The sequence below is a fragment of the Cupressus sempervirens genome, chromosome 8 (assembly GCF_028749045.1).
Source record: "Cupressus sempervirens isolate cs-2001-9-10 chromosome 8, ASM2874904v1, whole genome shotgun sequence".
Classification (NCBI taxonomy): Eukaryota; Viridiplantae; Streptophyta; class Pinopsida; order Cupressales; family Cupressaceae; genus Cupressus; species Cupressus sempervirens.
Window position 1 is genome coordinate 661,467,161 of NC_143125.1, and position 15,693 is coordinate 661,482,853.

Below are 15,693 nucleotides of genomic sequence, written 5' to 3' on the forward strand. Positions count from 1 at the left end.
TTCCATGGATGTTTCCTTGACATATTGTCAAGGTTTTACTACGTATATTTGTGTATTGTTGTTTCTATTGTTATTACTATTTATTTTTCTTATTATTTATTTGTATCTAACTTATGCTGTAAGTATATTAGTTCTGGTTAATGCTTCCATTTCCATAACACTATGTATCAGTTATATAATGGTACTACCAAATTAGGTTGATGGTACAACTGGTTCACCGAAGATTTCCAATATTTCATATTAGTGAAGCCAAACGATAAAATATACCATCAATCATTTTCTTGACCATGTCCGAATTAGTAGTTGTAGTTCGAATATTGCAGAATTCTCTTCTTTACAGAAGATCTTCTAGATAATGTCTCCGGACGAAATATTTTCAGAGATACTTGTTAGAGAGTTTTCGTAGATTGGAGTGGCAAAGATGTAGATATTAACCATGAACGCTGCAAAAACACTCCAAGCATTTCAAGATTTCCTGCTCCAGCTGCGTGACCATGGAGGGTTTCCAATGCACTGCCCATTCTCAACTGTATACAAAACAGTTGAGATTTTTTCATGATGAATTTAGTTAAAAAGATATGGTTTTGAGCATTGAAACAAACTCATAGATGCACTCTACCGTATTCAACTAAGAAGAAATTTTAATTAAGAAAATAATATATGTTGGAATAGAGTCACTATTTGAAAAGTCTATATCTGACTTAAAAGATAAAACAAGAGTGATCTAATGTATACATTTCTAACGTTTAACTGAAAAGGGAAGTTCTCATTATTCTTCACACGAAATAGTGTAACTGTAAAATCATTATGCTGTTCCTCATCCTTCAACAATGGTGAAGTAAGACAATGAGCCATGTTTACAAGCGGAGAGAATTGTGCAACTTCTTTCATGTTCTTACGTTCCAATCAAAACTAAGATTTGATTTAAGATATATACATTTTGTGTACGGTCTTCGCTTTGAATGACAGATGAACGTTAACTATAGATATATGTGAAAGTTGAGTTGGCAAGTATAATATAGAACATTATCATAGTTATAATTCCACATGAAATCAACTTTTAGCAAAAGACTTCTAACATCCATAATTATAAATATATATATTTTAATATGGAGTAGAGCTTCAATGTTTTGATATTAGTACTTAAGCATATTTTAATAGTTGTGAGAGTACTTATCATATATTTATCTTTCAATAACATAATCTAATTTAAACAAAAATAATATCAAAACATTCAATTTGATCAAATATTTATTCTTGAGTTAAGGGCCAGTCTCATTGGACACATTCTAAACTTTGACTACTTTTAAGAGTGGACCTCTTAATTCAGCCTTCCTTGTGGGTCCTTTTTAATATGTATTGTCTTCTTACATTTGGTTTATTTTTTGATGCTACACATGATTTCCTTTATATATATATATATATACATATACATATATATATATATATATACATATACATATACATATATATATATATATACATATACATATACATATACATATATATATATATGTATATATGTATATATATATATATATATATATATATATATATATATATGTATATATGTATATATGTATATATATATATATATATATATGTATATATATATATATATATATATATATGTATATATGTATATATATATATATATATATATATACATATATACATATATATATACATATATACATATATATATATATGTATATGTATATGTATATGTATATATATATATATATATATATATATATTCCCATTCTATAGGAAGTACCACTGCATTTCATTCCTTCTTTACCCATAATTTCAAATATTGATCTCTATGTATTTATTCATCCATGAAGTGATAAGAAGGCTAATATCGGATGCATGGACAGTTGAAAGGGATAACATATATATACAAGTAATAAATGAGCATGGAGTTCATCAACATTGCATTCAAGTCACAAAAAATACAACTAGACATTAAAAAGTAGATATTGGCACTGTGTCATGGCCATTGGAAGTCAAATCAAGTTGTGGGAAAAATATTGTTGAGGTGGAAAATATGACATGTTAACCTACCCCACACACATGTGAGAAACAATATCACATTGAAATTAGACCCAAGCCACTAGTTTAAATGTGAGTCATCAAGGAAGGTTCTGATCATAATGGGTGGTCAAGATGCAGTGTCAAAACTCCTCAATGCATGATTAAAACACAAACACAAAGGAAAAATTCCTTAATTGGGCAATTAGCATACTTACGCTATTGAGAAGGATGGAAGAAACCACAAAATGGTGGAATTTTTTTATTTCACAAGGTTTCATTTTACCCCTTGTGAAACCACAAAATGGGGATAAAACAACATGCTAACCCACTCATGCATTGACCCATTGAATTTTTCTATTTTGCAAGGTAAAATATTTCCCCTCATGAAATTGTGAAATGGGGATAACATGACGCGTTAACCCACCTTGAAGCATTGACCTATTGACTACCATTTTGCAAGGTGCCATTTAGCACCTTTCAAAACCATGAAATGGGGATAACAAGACATGCCTACCCACTCTAAAGCATTCACCTATTGAATAGCACCATTTTATAAGGTGCAATTTTTTCCCTTACAAAACTATGAAATGGGGATAATGTGATAAGTTAACTCACTCTAAAGCATTGATTGCTTGACTTTTGCCATTTCATAAGGTGTTATTTTTCCCTTGCAATACTCTAAAATCTAGATTTCAAAATGTATTAACCTACTCTAAAGCATTGACCTCTTTATTTTTTTCATTTGTAAGGTGCCATTTGGCCCCTTGCAAAATCACAAAATAGAGACAACATAGTGTATTATCCCACCAAAGAATATAAAATGATAGGTTAATCAACTATTAAGTTTTAGCCCATGATGAAGATGTTTCAAATTAGTTATTTGTGATGGGCTAATATGGTGGCAAAAATATTAAGGATTTCCAACAACTTAGAGGGGATTCACACCTAGTAAGCATAAGATCAATGACCTTGAGAAATTCATTGAACATGGAGTCACCTATGCTGGAACGACATGTAGGCCCATATATAATTTCATAAAAATATGCAACCTTTATAACTTGAACAAAATAAAAGAACTTGTCATCTCTAGAGGGACATAAATATCTTTGAGCTTTCAAGATCCTCCTGATTTGGTCCTTGCTTGACAAACTCTTTTGGTTTCAAAATCTCATTAGTTTGTAGGGTTTTGGTGTAGCAAAAATTAAACTAAAAACTATTAAAAAATTAATTCAATTAGATGACAATCAACAATACCCTCAAAACCAATAGTTTTAACTTTGAAAAAAAAACTAAAATAAATTCTTGATTATGAGCAACTGTTTATGTACCAAACTATGAATGATATCTTTCCCTTATTGGCAATGATTGGCAGGTGCCATGCACTTATGGGTCACTCATGACCTATTGGTGTTTTATCATTTTTTTGAGTTGATTTGTCTTTTGTTACTATGAAAATAATTAATAAGGTTCATAGGACCATTTCCTATTATTTCAAATCAATTCGATCACTTTATAAGACTATGCAAGTCATTATGTCCATAGTGACCCTTGATATCTTGAGTAGATCAAAGGTTGTAAACTTGCCGAATATGGGATGAAAGGATGTTATCTAATTATTAAAGTCATTATTCAAATTTTTGGTGGGTTTTAGAAGAGATTTAAGTTAATTGGTCAAGTTTTACACAAGTTATAACAAAAAATTGCTAGACTCCAATAAACATTGTCAAGAAAAGTTTATTCCAAATTAATTTTTTATGGAGATCAAGCATATATAATGAGATATTAGACACTTATATTGTGTGAGGGTGTATATAAGAATCCATTTTCATAATAAAAGGTTCATATGTCAACTTTTAGTAAAGAAGTTAAAAGTTGCAATTTTGACAAAGTGTTGTCAAATGCAAAATAACAAAGTTTAAACAAATGTTGTCACAAAATGGTTGCAAGATATTTTTGGTCATTTTTAACCAACTAAAAAAGTCTATATAAAAGTATTAAGCATATTCCATTAGATAGAAAAATAAGGAGTGGAGTTTGAAAGTTTGGAAGTGGACAAATCAATAAATACAATATAAATTGTGCTTATGCATTTCTCATTTTTATCACTTTTTTGTTGTTGCATAAATGAATTAATTTAAGATTGAAACCAATTTCATCTAATTTTATGATAAGTCTATTATCTTGAAAATTAATTTGAGGGATTTCTATGAAGTTTGAAGGAAGATATAACATTTTTTTGAAAAGTTGTCCATATGTTAGGCAATAAATTTTTCTTTGAGATCAAAAAGTTGTATGCATCAAATTAGAGTATGATTAGACAATAAAATGGATGTGATAGTCCAAATTTGAGATTACTATTAAATTAGTAAATGCTCCCTTTGTATCACGTTCTGCAAGATAATGTGATGTCATTGGGTCTTGGGGTTACCAATGAGTTACAATGACCAACATAAGATAATTGAAGACCTTGAGGATTTTGGATTTTATTAGTTACTAGATTTGTAATAAAAAATTATTATCTTCTATTTTTTACAACCAAGTTTTATCATAGGGAGGCTCTTGATTCAAGAGAAATTATTCAAAAGGTGTAAGAAAGATATGTTGGATACTTGAGATCTCTTGAAGTTTAGTAAAACTTGTAAGCATGCAAAGTTACATTAGTACATTCTAATGTGGATGGATTATGAATACAAGTACCTCTTCATCACTTTCCTCATTTTCACTCTTGTAAAATGAGCACATTTTCCTAAATTTGACATTAGCACATGAAAAACCAAATTCCACAACCTTTGTTACCATCCTTCACACCTTTTGTATTTTGGAGCATGGCATGGAAATATATCAAAGCATAAACATTAAACAAATTGTGCTAGGTTTTGTAGTTACAAGTTGGCAAGTTGCTTGGTGTGAGAGAGTTATGTGATATAGTGAAAATGAATACATTTAAATAGGGAATTTCAATTGTCAAGATGTGTTAGATATACTGGTGCAAGGAGCCTAATGATGATAGAGGTTGTCTCAAGATGTCCATGAATGTAATAAGGCTCAATAGTGACCATTGTTTTCATTGGGTTACTGTAGTAAGTCCAATAGAGCCATTTGTTTATTTCTAAGTTTAGAGGTCCTACATGCTCAAATATGGTTAAATACCACCCTAGGCATGTAATAGAGATCTTGATATTTTCTAAGGTATTAATTGATCATTTTTAATGCATTGGGATGGTTCCTACACTTGGGAAAAGAATGAATAATTATTCTAAAATTTGCAAAGTTGACAACATTGTGAATGTTGTCAACATTACTTAAACTTGTTCTTTGGCCTCCCAAAAAGTCCTTAATTTGAAAATTGGTTCAAAAAAGTTGTGAAAGTCAGATGTAAAAAATATATTTAATAAGTAATTTGTGGTTGATGGAAAATGTAATGAAGATTGTGAAGGAGAAACAAGAATATCTTATTGTAGGATATTGGTGTTTTTAGGCATATATTATATGTTCACTATCTTCATTTATATTTTATGCAAATTGGTGACATAGATAAAATCATATGGATGCTTTTTTATTTTAAATTATCTTTCTAATGTATTTGGTTTGATGACTTGAAGTTCTAATACAAGACAGATCCAATCAAACTACCAAAACTAGGGTAATTTTGGTGGTGACTTAAATTCTCTTATTAGAAAATTTCACACATCAAAAAATTGGGATTGGGAAAACAAATTGTACATATGGGACATGAAATATTTCTTAAACTTTATAAAAATTGAGTACAATGTCTAGACCTATTGCCGAATGATTTATGCAATGTTTTCCATTTTTGGTGTGATACGACCAATCAAAGGTTTTTTTGGACATGATAAGTTGATAACATTCTCCTAAAATTTGCAAAGGGAAATTTTGGATGGCCTAAATTCTCTCATAGTTTTAGAAGGATTTATTGAGAGGAGGGACATAATTCACTTGTCATTTTGTAGACATGTGTTACAAACAAATACCATTTTATCCAATTCTATTATTCATGGGAATACATTGGATGAGCAATAATCACCACAAAAATTACATAAGGCATGCTATTATTATGTATGTTTCACCAAATATCTGTATAAGCTATAAGACTCCTACCAAGTTCACCAAAAATATTGATATAAATGGATTCATAGAACATTGTTATTTTACAAAATCTAAGTTAGTTGGCTCTCTCAATTCTGATCAATAGTGAAGTCTGAAATTGTTGAGAGCATTAGTGAGTGGTGGTTGTAATTAATGAAAAGGAAAGTGGTAATTTTTGAAGTGTACTCAAACATCTATATATCTTTAATTTTAAGTTCATTCTTATTTAGTGGGTGCAAGTTAGTAGCTAGTGGTCACCTGGGAGACTCATGACATTAAACATGATGAAATGTACATATTTTATATTATAGGTTGTATGAACAATGAGTCATATTTAGATAAATAAATGAAATAGTCTATTGTAACTTCTTTAACAACTTAATATTTTAATATTGTAACTCTACAACTCTACAACTCCCACTTACAATCTCCACTTATAACTCTTGTACATGACTCTCCCCTCTTCGTGGGGCTTGCACCCTCCCCCCTTGCTAGATCTAGAGAAAATTTGTTTGAACCTTCTTCAGGTTCTTTCTCCAAAATCTCTTAACCTCCATATGGAGTTTTGTTTAGATCTTGTACCCAACCCTACTGGGTCAATTGGTGTTCTTGATGACCTAGTCTATATGGGCCCCCTCCCTCCCAGGGGCCCCACAAAGGTTGTGGGTTCCAAGGGAGATGCAATCCTAAAGTTAGACTGGAAAGGGGCTGTCTTGGGTTGAGAGATAACTATAGTTTTTGGGGAACAACCTAAGGTGGTTTTAGGATTAGTAGGGTCTGAGATCTCATCACCGGACTGGGTGGTTGACTCAATATCCTCTAGGATCTCCTTGAGCCTAGTTAGGAAATTTTTTTCTTTCCAACCTAATGTGGACATGGTCTAGAAATGGTGTTTAGCTAGATGGAGACTAGTTGGATCTATACTATCTCTGCAATGGTGGGCTCTCTTGATAAGTGAATAAATTAGATTAGATTTTGGATTCAAGTTTTAAACGTAGTTAGCATGCATTAAATAGTTAATGAAAGGGTCTAGCCAATTAGATCATCTTTAGGGTTAGTGGTATATTACTCATAATTAAATTGTATGATTAAAACAATTGATAGATTTTGACTTTATTAATGGATTAGTCGTCCAATTTTATTAACAGATTTACTAAGAGACTTTTAGTTCACTCAAATAATCTCTTTGATGAAGTGGTCAAACTGAGTCATAACCCTGTTAAATATCAATGGTGATCTTGCATGCAACTTCATTGTACCTTTGGCTATCTGATTCTTAAACCCCTCTATCAATTTACTCTATTGTAGTTAAACATCTAACCCTTTTCCGATCATATTATATTAAATAATCATTAATTGAAAAAAATTGTGTGCATTTTTGGCCTTATATTTTGCGTATGACATCTCTTTCTATTTAGCTTCAAAATTGAAGCTGACAAAAATATGGTTTTGGTGGGCTTTTGGCATTATTGTAAACACCTTTGAGTGCTCACCAAATAGAAATCATGTTTATGCCCCAATCTTGATCTGAATAGGCTTGTGCCTATTTGGGTTAGATTGTTGAGGCTCCCTTTGGAATTATGGGATGAGATGGGTTTTAGGTGGATTGGAGACTCTTTCAAACACTTCATTAAAGATGACATAAAGGTAAGTGCAAGAAGTTGGGTCGCAATTCCGTAGAAGTGAATTCCATGGAATGAGACCTCTTTAGAAATAGGTACTTGATTTTTTAAAATCAAGTACCCAATATGGTTTGGGTGCTCGATCTGTATTCAAAAATTGGGTACCAATTTTTGAATACACATCGAGAACCCGAACCATAATTTAAAAATTGGGTACTTGATTTGTAAAAAACATAAAACTCTTTTTTTTATGGGATTTTTTTATCATTTTCACTTTTACTGCTCATTGTTGAATAGAAGCCCAGTTTGTGCTTTGAAACAGGAGCTGTATTGTGCTTTCTGCTGACCCTCGACTATTTTTTTTTCACTCTATTAGGTATTTTAATTTGTTTCTTATTATTTTATTTCATTGTTTTCAATTTTTTGCTTTATAATTTCATCAATTTATTGCTTTTTTTTTCACGCTTAATAGTTTTGTCTATGTAAAATTCTAGATTTCCATTGTTAATAGTTAAATATATTTAGATTATTACTAATTTAAAATCTCCACAAATTAAAATCATCCTTTTTTTGATAGTTAGATGTTCATTTAATTTTTTGTTTTATAGATGTTCATTTAAAAATTATTATTATAGATGTTTCAATGTATTTAATTTATGACACATAAATAAAGTTAAAGTGATGGATGATTAGATAGATGCATTAGATGTTTAGATTGTTTAAACATGTATTTACATTGATGTTTTAGATTTATTTCAACTAAATAGTAATTGCAAACTAGTTTTTTGTACATATTAAATATTAACCAAACTTTATGGTTAGGATTTGTATAAACCCTATACTTGAACCTACACTTTACACTTAAACACATGTTTGTGAAATATTTATCTAACTCTAATATATTAACTTATTACCCTATTTGTATTCCTAATTCAACTATATAATCCAAATCTTAGGTAATTATAATCCATAGAATTGAACTATAATCCTAATTCAACTCTAACCATAATCTTGAACCATAACTATTTAATTCAATTTTAAACCTTAAATAAAACTAGTTCATATTTCACTTTACTTGAACCATAACCCTAATAGATATCCTTACGTCTAGAAAAGATTATGCTTCAACCATAACAATAATTGAAACTTATATAACTCTATCCTAATTTGAATGCTAACCATGTAATCCAATCCTAAGTAACTAGAGCCATAGTAACACTAACCTTAATTTATGTACATCCTAACTAAACTCTATGTAATGCACATAATCAAAAACCCTTACTTCAATCCTACATCTAACTCTAAACCTTAAATGCCTAGCTCTAGATAATAAGTTAAGTTTCAAACCTTATATTCCTAACCCTACCATATAGATACTGAATTCTAAACGTAAATTTAAACCATGATGTTAACTATGCATATCCATACCCTAAAACTAAACCTAACCAAGTTTTATGATTTTAGGACTATGTCGCAATGAGTGTTGCTAGGACTATAGGAATAAACTAGATGGAGGCAGATACATCATCCTTTCAGGTCAGTATTGTGATTTATAGATAGTTCATTATGATTTTTATCAATTTTTAAAAATTTATGTATTCTATTACAGGACCTCACCACTACCACATTTGGTAGCTTTGATAGTGCACCTCCTTCTATTATAGAGGGACACCTATCTTACGTGGTATTAAATTTTAAATAAGTACTAAATATTTAAATTTATTTGCAAGCTAGATTTTGAGACCCATGTCAATTAAGCATGTACATATTGTCTTCTTAGGATGTGATACACGATGCCCCACAGGATGTCCCACATGATGAGACACATCATGCTACACAGGATGATCCATCTAAGTCCTCTTCGCATGGAGTAAAGAGGATTGCAGATCAAATAAAATAGGTCTTTTGGCACCTTTAGATTGTATTTTTATGACATGTATATTGTTTATTATGATACACTTTGTACTAGGAAAGTTAACTAACTAACTAACTAACTAACTAACTAACTAACTAACTAACTATATATATATATATATATATATATAATGACATCATAGATCATGTTATGACATGTTAGACCATGTTATATATTTTTATGACTTCTTATCATGCTAGTGTATCATGTATAGATTATTATGTTATCATGTCTCAATAATTTTAATTAAATATAACAACATTAATTTAAGCTTGTTTGGATGTAAAAGTAATGAAAAAATATAGGAGGTCATTACTTGAATTGACAAAGAATTTAATAGAAAGTGCACATCTTTAACTTTCAAATAGAAGTGAAATCCCATCTTTTACACAATTGAAAGTTCATATATTATTAAAGAAAGTGAAGCCATATCAATTTAAAAAAAGTGCAGTCATATATATGTAACACTAGGTGAAGGACATAAATAGAAGTGAACTCCTATTTTTAAATGTTTACAACATGTTTCAATTTCAAAATAAAAAATTGGTTCAAGACATATCTTCAAATGAGGTCCTACAAAAAAGAAATAAAAAAAACACAATTTGAAATGTTAGTAAAATCATAAATTAATAAGAGCTACTTGTATTATTTAAAAATGTGTAATGTACATACTCAGTATGTGTAATTGCACAAGATGTTAATGTTGGATCCACCTTAAACGTTTAAATTTGTATAAGTTATAGTTGAGACTTGAATAATAGGTATATATAAGTTATATCTAATTTGTTATTGACAACACATACATACATTTAAATTATATAAGTACATATATAACAAGAGAACAATAAAGAAAAAACTTACATGTGTGTATTTTGTAGTCATCCCACTGTACCATCTATATCCTCTCTCTTTTGCAATGCATCTATGATTGTCTCGTGCTCATCCATTGAAATTTTCCATAATACCTTATTGGTGAGTCTCCCTTTGTATCTTTGTAATTTGGTATTTATTTCCACAATCAAATGAGAATAGTGTAAAATCTTCTTTTCTAATTAGTAGTCTTCAAATGCTGGTAAACCATTTCCTCTTGTTAGGTATGTATGTAGCTAGGTGCCAGCTACAATGGTAAACCCAATTAGATACAACCATCATCATCTACTTGATGGCATATGAACTTTTTCTTAGGTTCCAAACATCTAGATAGCCAATACTCAATTTGTTCATTATTATCATTAGGTGCAATAACACCATAAACATGTCCTACAAGATAAGATAAAGTACATAAACAATTTAATCACATGTGTACATAAATAAATAATAAATTAATGACATGTATTAGAATTATTCTTAACAATGCTAAGTTATTGAGAGGGGAGGGGTGAATCAATGACTTCTAAAACATCTAAAACTTTAACTCTTAATCCAATAGTCTAATTAGAATTTAATCCTTCACATATAATCTAATCTAATTGCATGCATAAGAAACTGAAAACATGAAAGCATTCATAACACTTTGACACAAAGATTTGGTGACCCAGAAACCTTCCAAATGGAAAGTAAAACTAGGGTGGGGATGATACCCACAAGCTTTAGTATTGCAATATAAAGTTAGCCTGTTAAGGCTTACATTAACCACTTCTGATGATCTACCCTATTAGGAGCAATAAGGACTACTAGGTCCACCTTATGAAAGGATTTACAAACATACAATGAAGTATGCACTCGGTAAAGAGATTTACAAAAGACTATTAGGTCTACTTTGTAAAAGGATTTGACTGATCCATCTGTTAGGATGAAGTAGTAGCTGATCTCTGATCTAAAACTTGGTTTGCTAAATGAGATTCCCTTACTTGTGTATAAATCATCTTGCTGTGATAGTTGAATCTTTGTTGCTCCTTATACTGCTGTAGCTTTTTCAATTCATACTTTTTTCTCTTCTCTTAAGATTAAATTACATATGCATTTCTACTACATACATTGGATGTGATACAATACACTACATATATACCAATCTAATTATACAAATATTACAAAGTTGGCTCAAATGTAGAAGCTCGAGTTCTAAAGACTAACTCGATGAGGTTTTGATGCTCAACATCCACTGTCAAAGCTCAACATCATCATGCACTCGGTAGATGTAGAAGCTCAGTCCATGCTGATCACTTTCAAGTAGTCATGAACTTGGTCTACCTTGATGACTCAGTAGATACTATGAAACTCATAATATATATTGAATCACTTGGTTACCACTACATAGCTCAGTAAACATTATCACCTCGAGATTGGTAAAAACTAAGTCACTTGGTTAACATTGAGTAGCTTGGTCAACAATAGACTCACATCACATCAACTACAAATTCAGTAAGCACTACTAAGCTCGGTTTGCATTGGTAAACTTGGCATACACTGAGATGCTCGATTTACACTGCTAATCTTCACAGTAACTGTAACTACTCAGTAAACACTGGAATTTGTCCAAAGGACTCAGTAGCAACTATAGAATTCAATGACAACTAAAATGCTCAGCAAACATTGTTAACTGTACAATAAGCTTGGTAGATACTTACAATTTGAATAAGTGTATGTCACTAATAACAAACTTGACTAATATGTCATCAATCTCCCCCTTTGGCATTAGTGACAAAAACACTTATCAGTCAAAACTGAATTCAAAATGTTTCCTGAATACCTTTATCCATCACCTAGTGATTCTTGGCTCAGTAGAGTATACTATTTTTGAGATTTTTCAAAATTGGTTTTGTAAGATATATATTTGTACATGGTAAGGTTCTTTCATACAATATACTATACATCTTCTTACTGTACATATCTTTCTTCCCCATTGTTTTTACAACTTATTACATTTTCTCCTCCATAACTTTTTACATCTTTTTCCATCTATCTCCTCCTATACATCCTTCTCATATCTTCTTATTCACAGTATATACTTCCCCTATACATATATCTTTCTCCCCCTTTTTACATTAATGCCAAAGATTTATTCTATTTATTTACATGTTAATGCCAAAATGAGATAAAAATTTTGAATGTACCTTGAGAATGATTTCCAAGGTCTTGTCGTAGTCCTCTTGCAAGACCTTACTTTTGTGTAGGTCAATCTTTACTTTTGTAGAAAATTCTATCATATGGTCTACTATGAAGAAATTGTTGTCATGGATGTGAGTTTTAGAATGTGCAATGTGTTTCTATAGTGTATCCATGTTGGGAAGAATAATATTTTGTATATCTACTAATTTAGATCTAATCCTTTCTTCTTCTCTAAGAAATTCTTCTTGCATATCTATCAAAAATCTTATCTTCCTGAAGTGTGCATAACTTGAACTAGGGTCAAGTTGTAGCTGTTGAGCACTAGCCTTGAGATCCTCATCTATCTTGGACAATTTTTCCTTTATTTCCTTGGAGAAATTAGAAACATCACATAGCTTACCAAAAAGTGATGATACATTTGTACAAGATGTTTCCAGAGAACCCAAAATTGTAGAGAGTTCTACTTGATAAATGGAAATTTGTTGAGCAATGTGCTCCAACACTTTATTTTCAAATTTCTTCTCTACCTTCTATAATAACTTATCTTTCCCATCTATGTCTTCATTAAACTTTTGGATTGCTTTTGCTAGTTGATTAAAAATTGGCTATAAAGAATCAATTTCTATACCTATAGCATCTACCAAAATATTCTTTTCATCTTCAATAATTTTAAATTCTTTATCCCTTTCCACTCTTAATCTCTACTGTTTATCTTTCTTCTAGACGAGTTCACCAAATGTTTGCATTTGGTTTGGAGGGAGCTTTCAAATCTCCCAATTTGGGATTACAATTTCATCATCTAGGTCTATTTATCCTACCATCTCTTTTCTTTTACCCAAAAATTTTATGCTTGGTTGAGCCTTGGTCTTAACTATCCTTACACTTATTTCTTGTGTACCCAAAATAAAAATAATTGTAGACATACTAGGACTAGCTGTAAAAACTAATACTACACTTATTGAAGGAATACTAATAGAAATACTTGAAGAATCCAAAATTGATGTCGTAATCACAGATGTGTCTAAAACTATTGTGCACAAAATTGATGTAGCCAACTCAGTAGAAGAGGGAAGAGTCTACAACTCGGTAGATGAAGTGGAGGTCACTTTAGTCAATGATGTGTTGAGTTGAATAGGAGCAAATAGTGATTGGACATTTGGGTTGTCACTGGTGGTCACAACCAATCTTGTTGAGACTGTCTCTGCACTTGATGTATTCATTGGTTTGCTTGGAGAGTGAGGAAGTGAGTCAATGACTGTTGTAGCTATCTCGACTGAGTTGGTTTCCTCATCATCTTGCTTTTCTTCCTTAGTAGCCTCTTTCCCTTATTCCTTTTCATCATCAATGCTATCAAAATGAGTTGCTTCTTCAACATTTTCTTCTTCATCTTTCTCCTCTTTATCATCATCATCATCATCATCTTTTACTTCAACATCAAAATCACTTGGTTTATGAAGAAGATATATATTCTTCCATGTCTATGTTGTATTCCTTACAACATGCTCAATATCTTTTATCAACACTAGAAAAGTGTTAAACTTCAGAGTTAATTTCTCCTCATTTTTCTTTAGAGATTCCTTAATCTCCTTGTCTATTAAGCTTGGAATAAGTTACTTCAGAGTTCGACCATAGATGTCTTTTATAGTTTGCATGGAAAATTCCCATCTTGGTTTATTCTTATCCATCAAAATATTAGGGAGCTGAGAAGTAAGCTAGTTTGGTGAGTATTTCCACTTACCCATTTTGTTCATCACCAGGTCTTCAATCTGCTTTTGTTCTTCCTCAGTCCTAGTTTCATACTTTAATGCTTTAAAATTTGTTACACTTGCTCCATCCTATAGTTATTTCAGCCTATCTTGGAAGGTGGGTGGAGGTTTTATGAATATTACATCTCCTCCTTCCTTATGAACTTTCTTTCTTGAGGATCTCTTGGTAAACACAATAGTGGATGGCTAGGTAGGCTTGGTAATAATTACCTTTCCCTTCTTCTTCAATGGTTCTTCTTCCTTAGATTCTTCCTCACCCTCTACTTCTTCATCCTCACCTTTTCCTTTGGTCAACAAAAGGGTAGAACTTGTTTGCAACTTGGAAATTCTCTTCTTTCATTTGTTAACCACCTAAGGGAGCTTTATTTCTAGTTCTATCCTAGTTTTTTCTTCATCATATGTACCAAAATATGTAGCCTTAGGATCAACTAGTTCATTAACAAGTGCCTCAATGATACCTTTAGTTTCATCAATATTAACCTCATATCCAAGAGGTTTCACCCATGCTATTCTAGGCCTAACTACCTGAATGTATACTTTGTCACTATCCACCATGAAACATACATCATCATTATAATCTTCAACAAGTTTCTTGGGGATTTAGTATCTATTGTTCATTTTTTTCTTAAATGCATAAAAATAGTTATCCATGATACTATTATAGTTCTCACCCATCTCAACAATATACTCATTAATCTAATATAGCATGGGCACATCTTTTCTCCACACAACAGAGCCTTTTGAAGGGAAAATTTTTTTTAACATTAAAGAATAAACATGTTAACAAGGAGCCAAACTTACATAGGTTATTCTTTGATGTACTAATGCTTTCCATATTCTTGTTGAGCTATTTCAATAGTAGCTTGGCAAGGTCAAAAGATAGATTTTTCTTCACTACCTTGTATGCAAGGTCAACTACTTCACACGATACACTGTTTAACCTGCTCAAGTTTTAAATATTGTGTGCAATAATATGGATGCCAAACTTTGATTCCATGTTTGTGGCATTGCTAATCTTCATTCCTCTACCATCCCATTCTACTAGGTTTCTCTTCTTAAAATCATCCTGACCTAGGGTTTTGGTCATTTTAGCTTTGTCCAACATTGGGAGACCAGTAATTCAATGAGCCATCTTCTTTGTGATCAATAGTAGTTTCTCCAACCACAACTACCCCTTATGCACTTGACTAAGAATAAA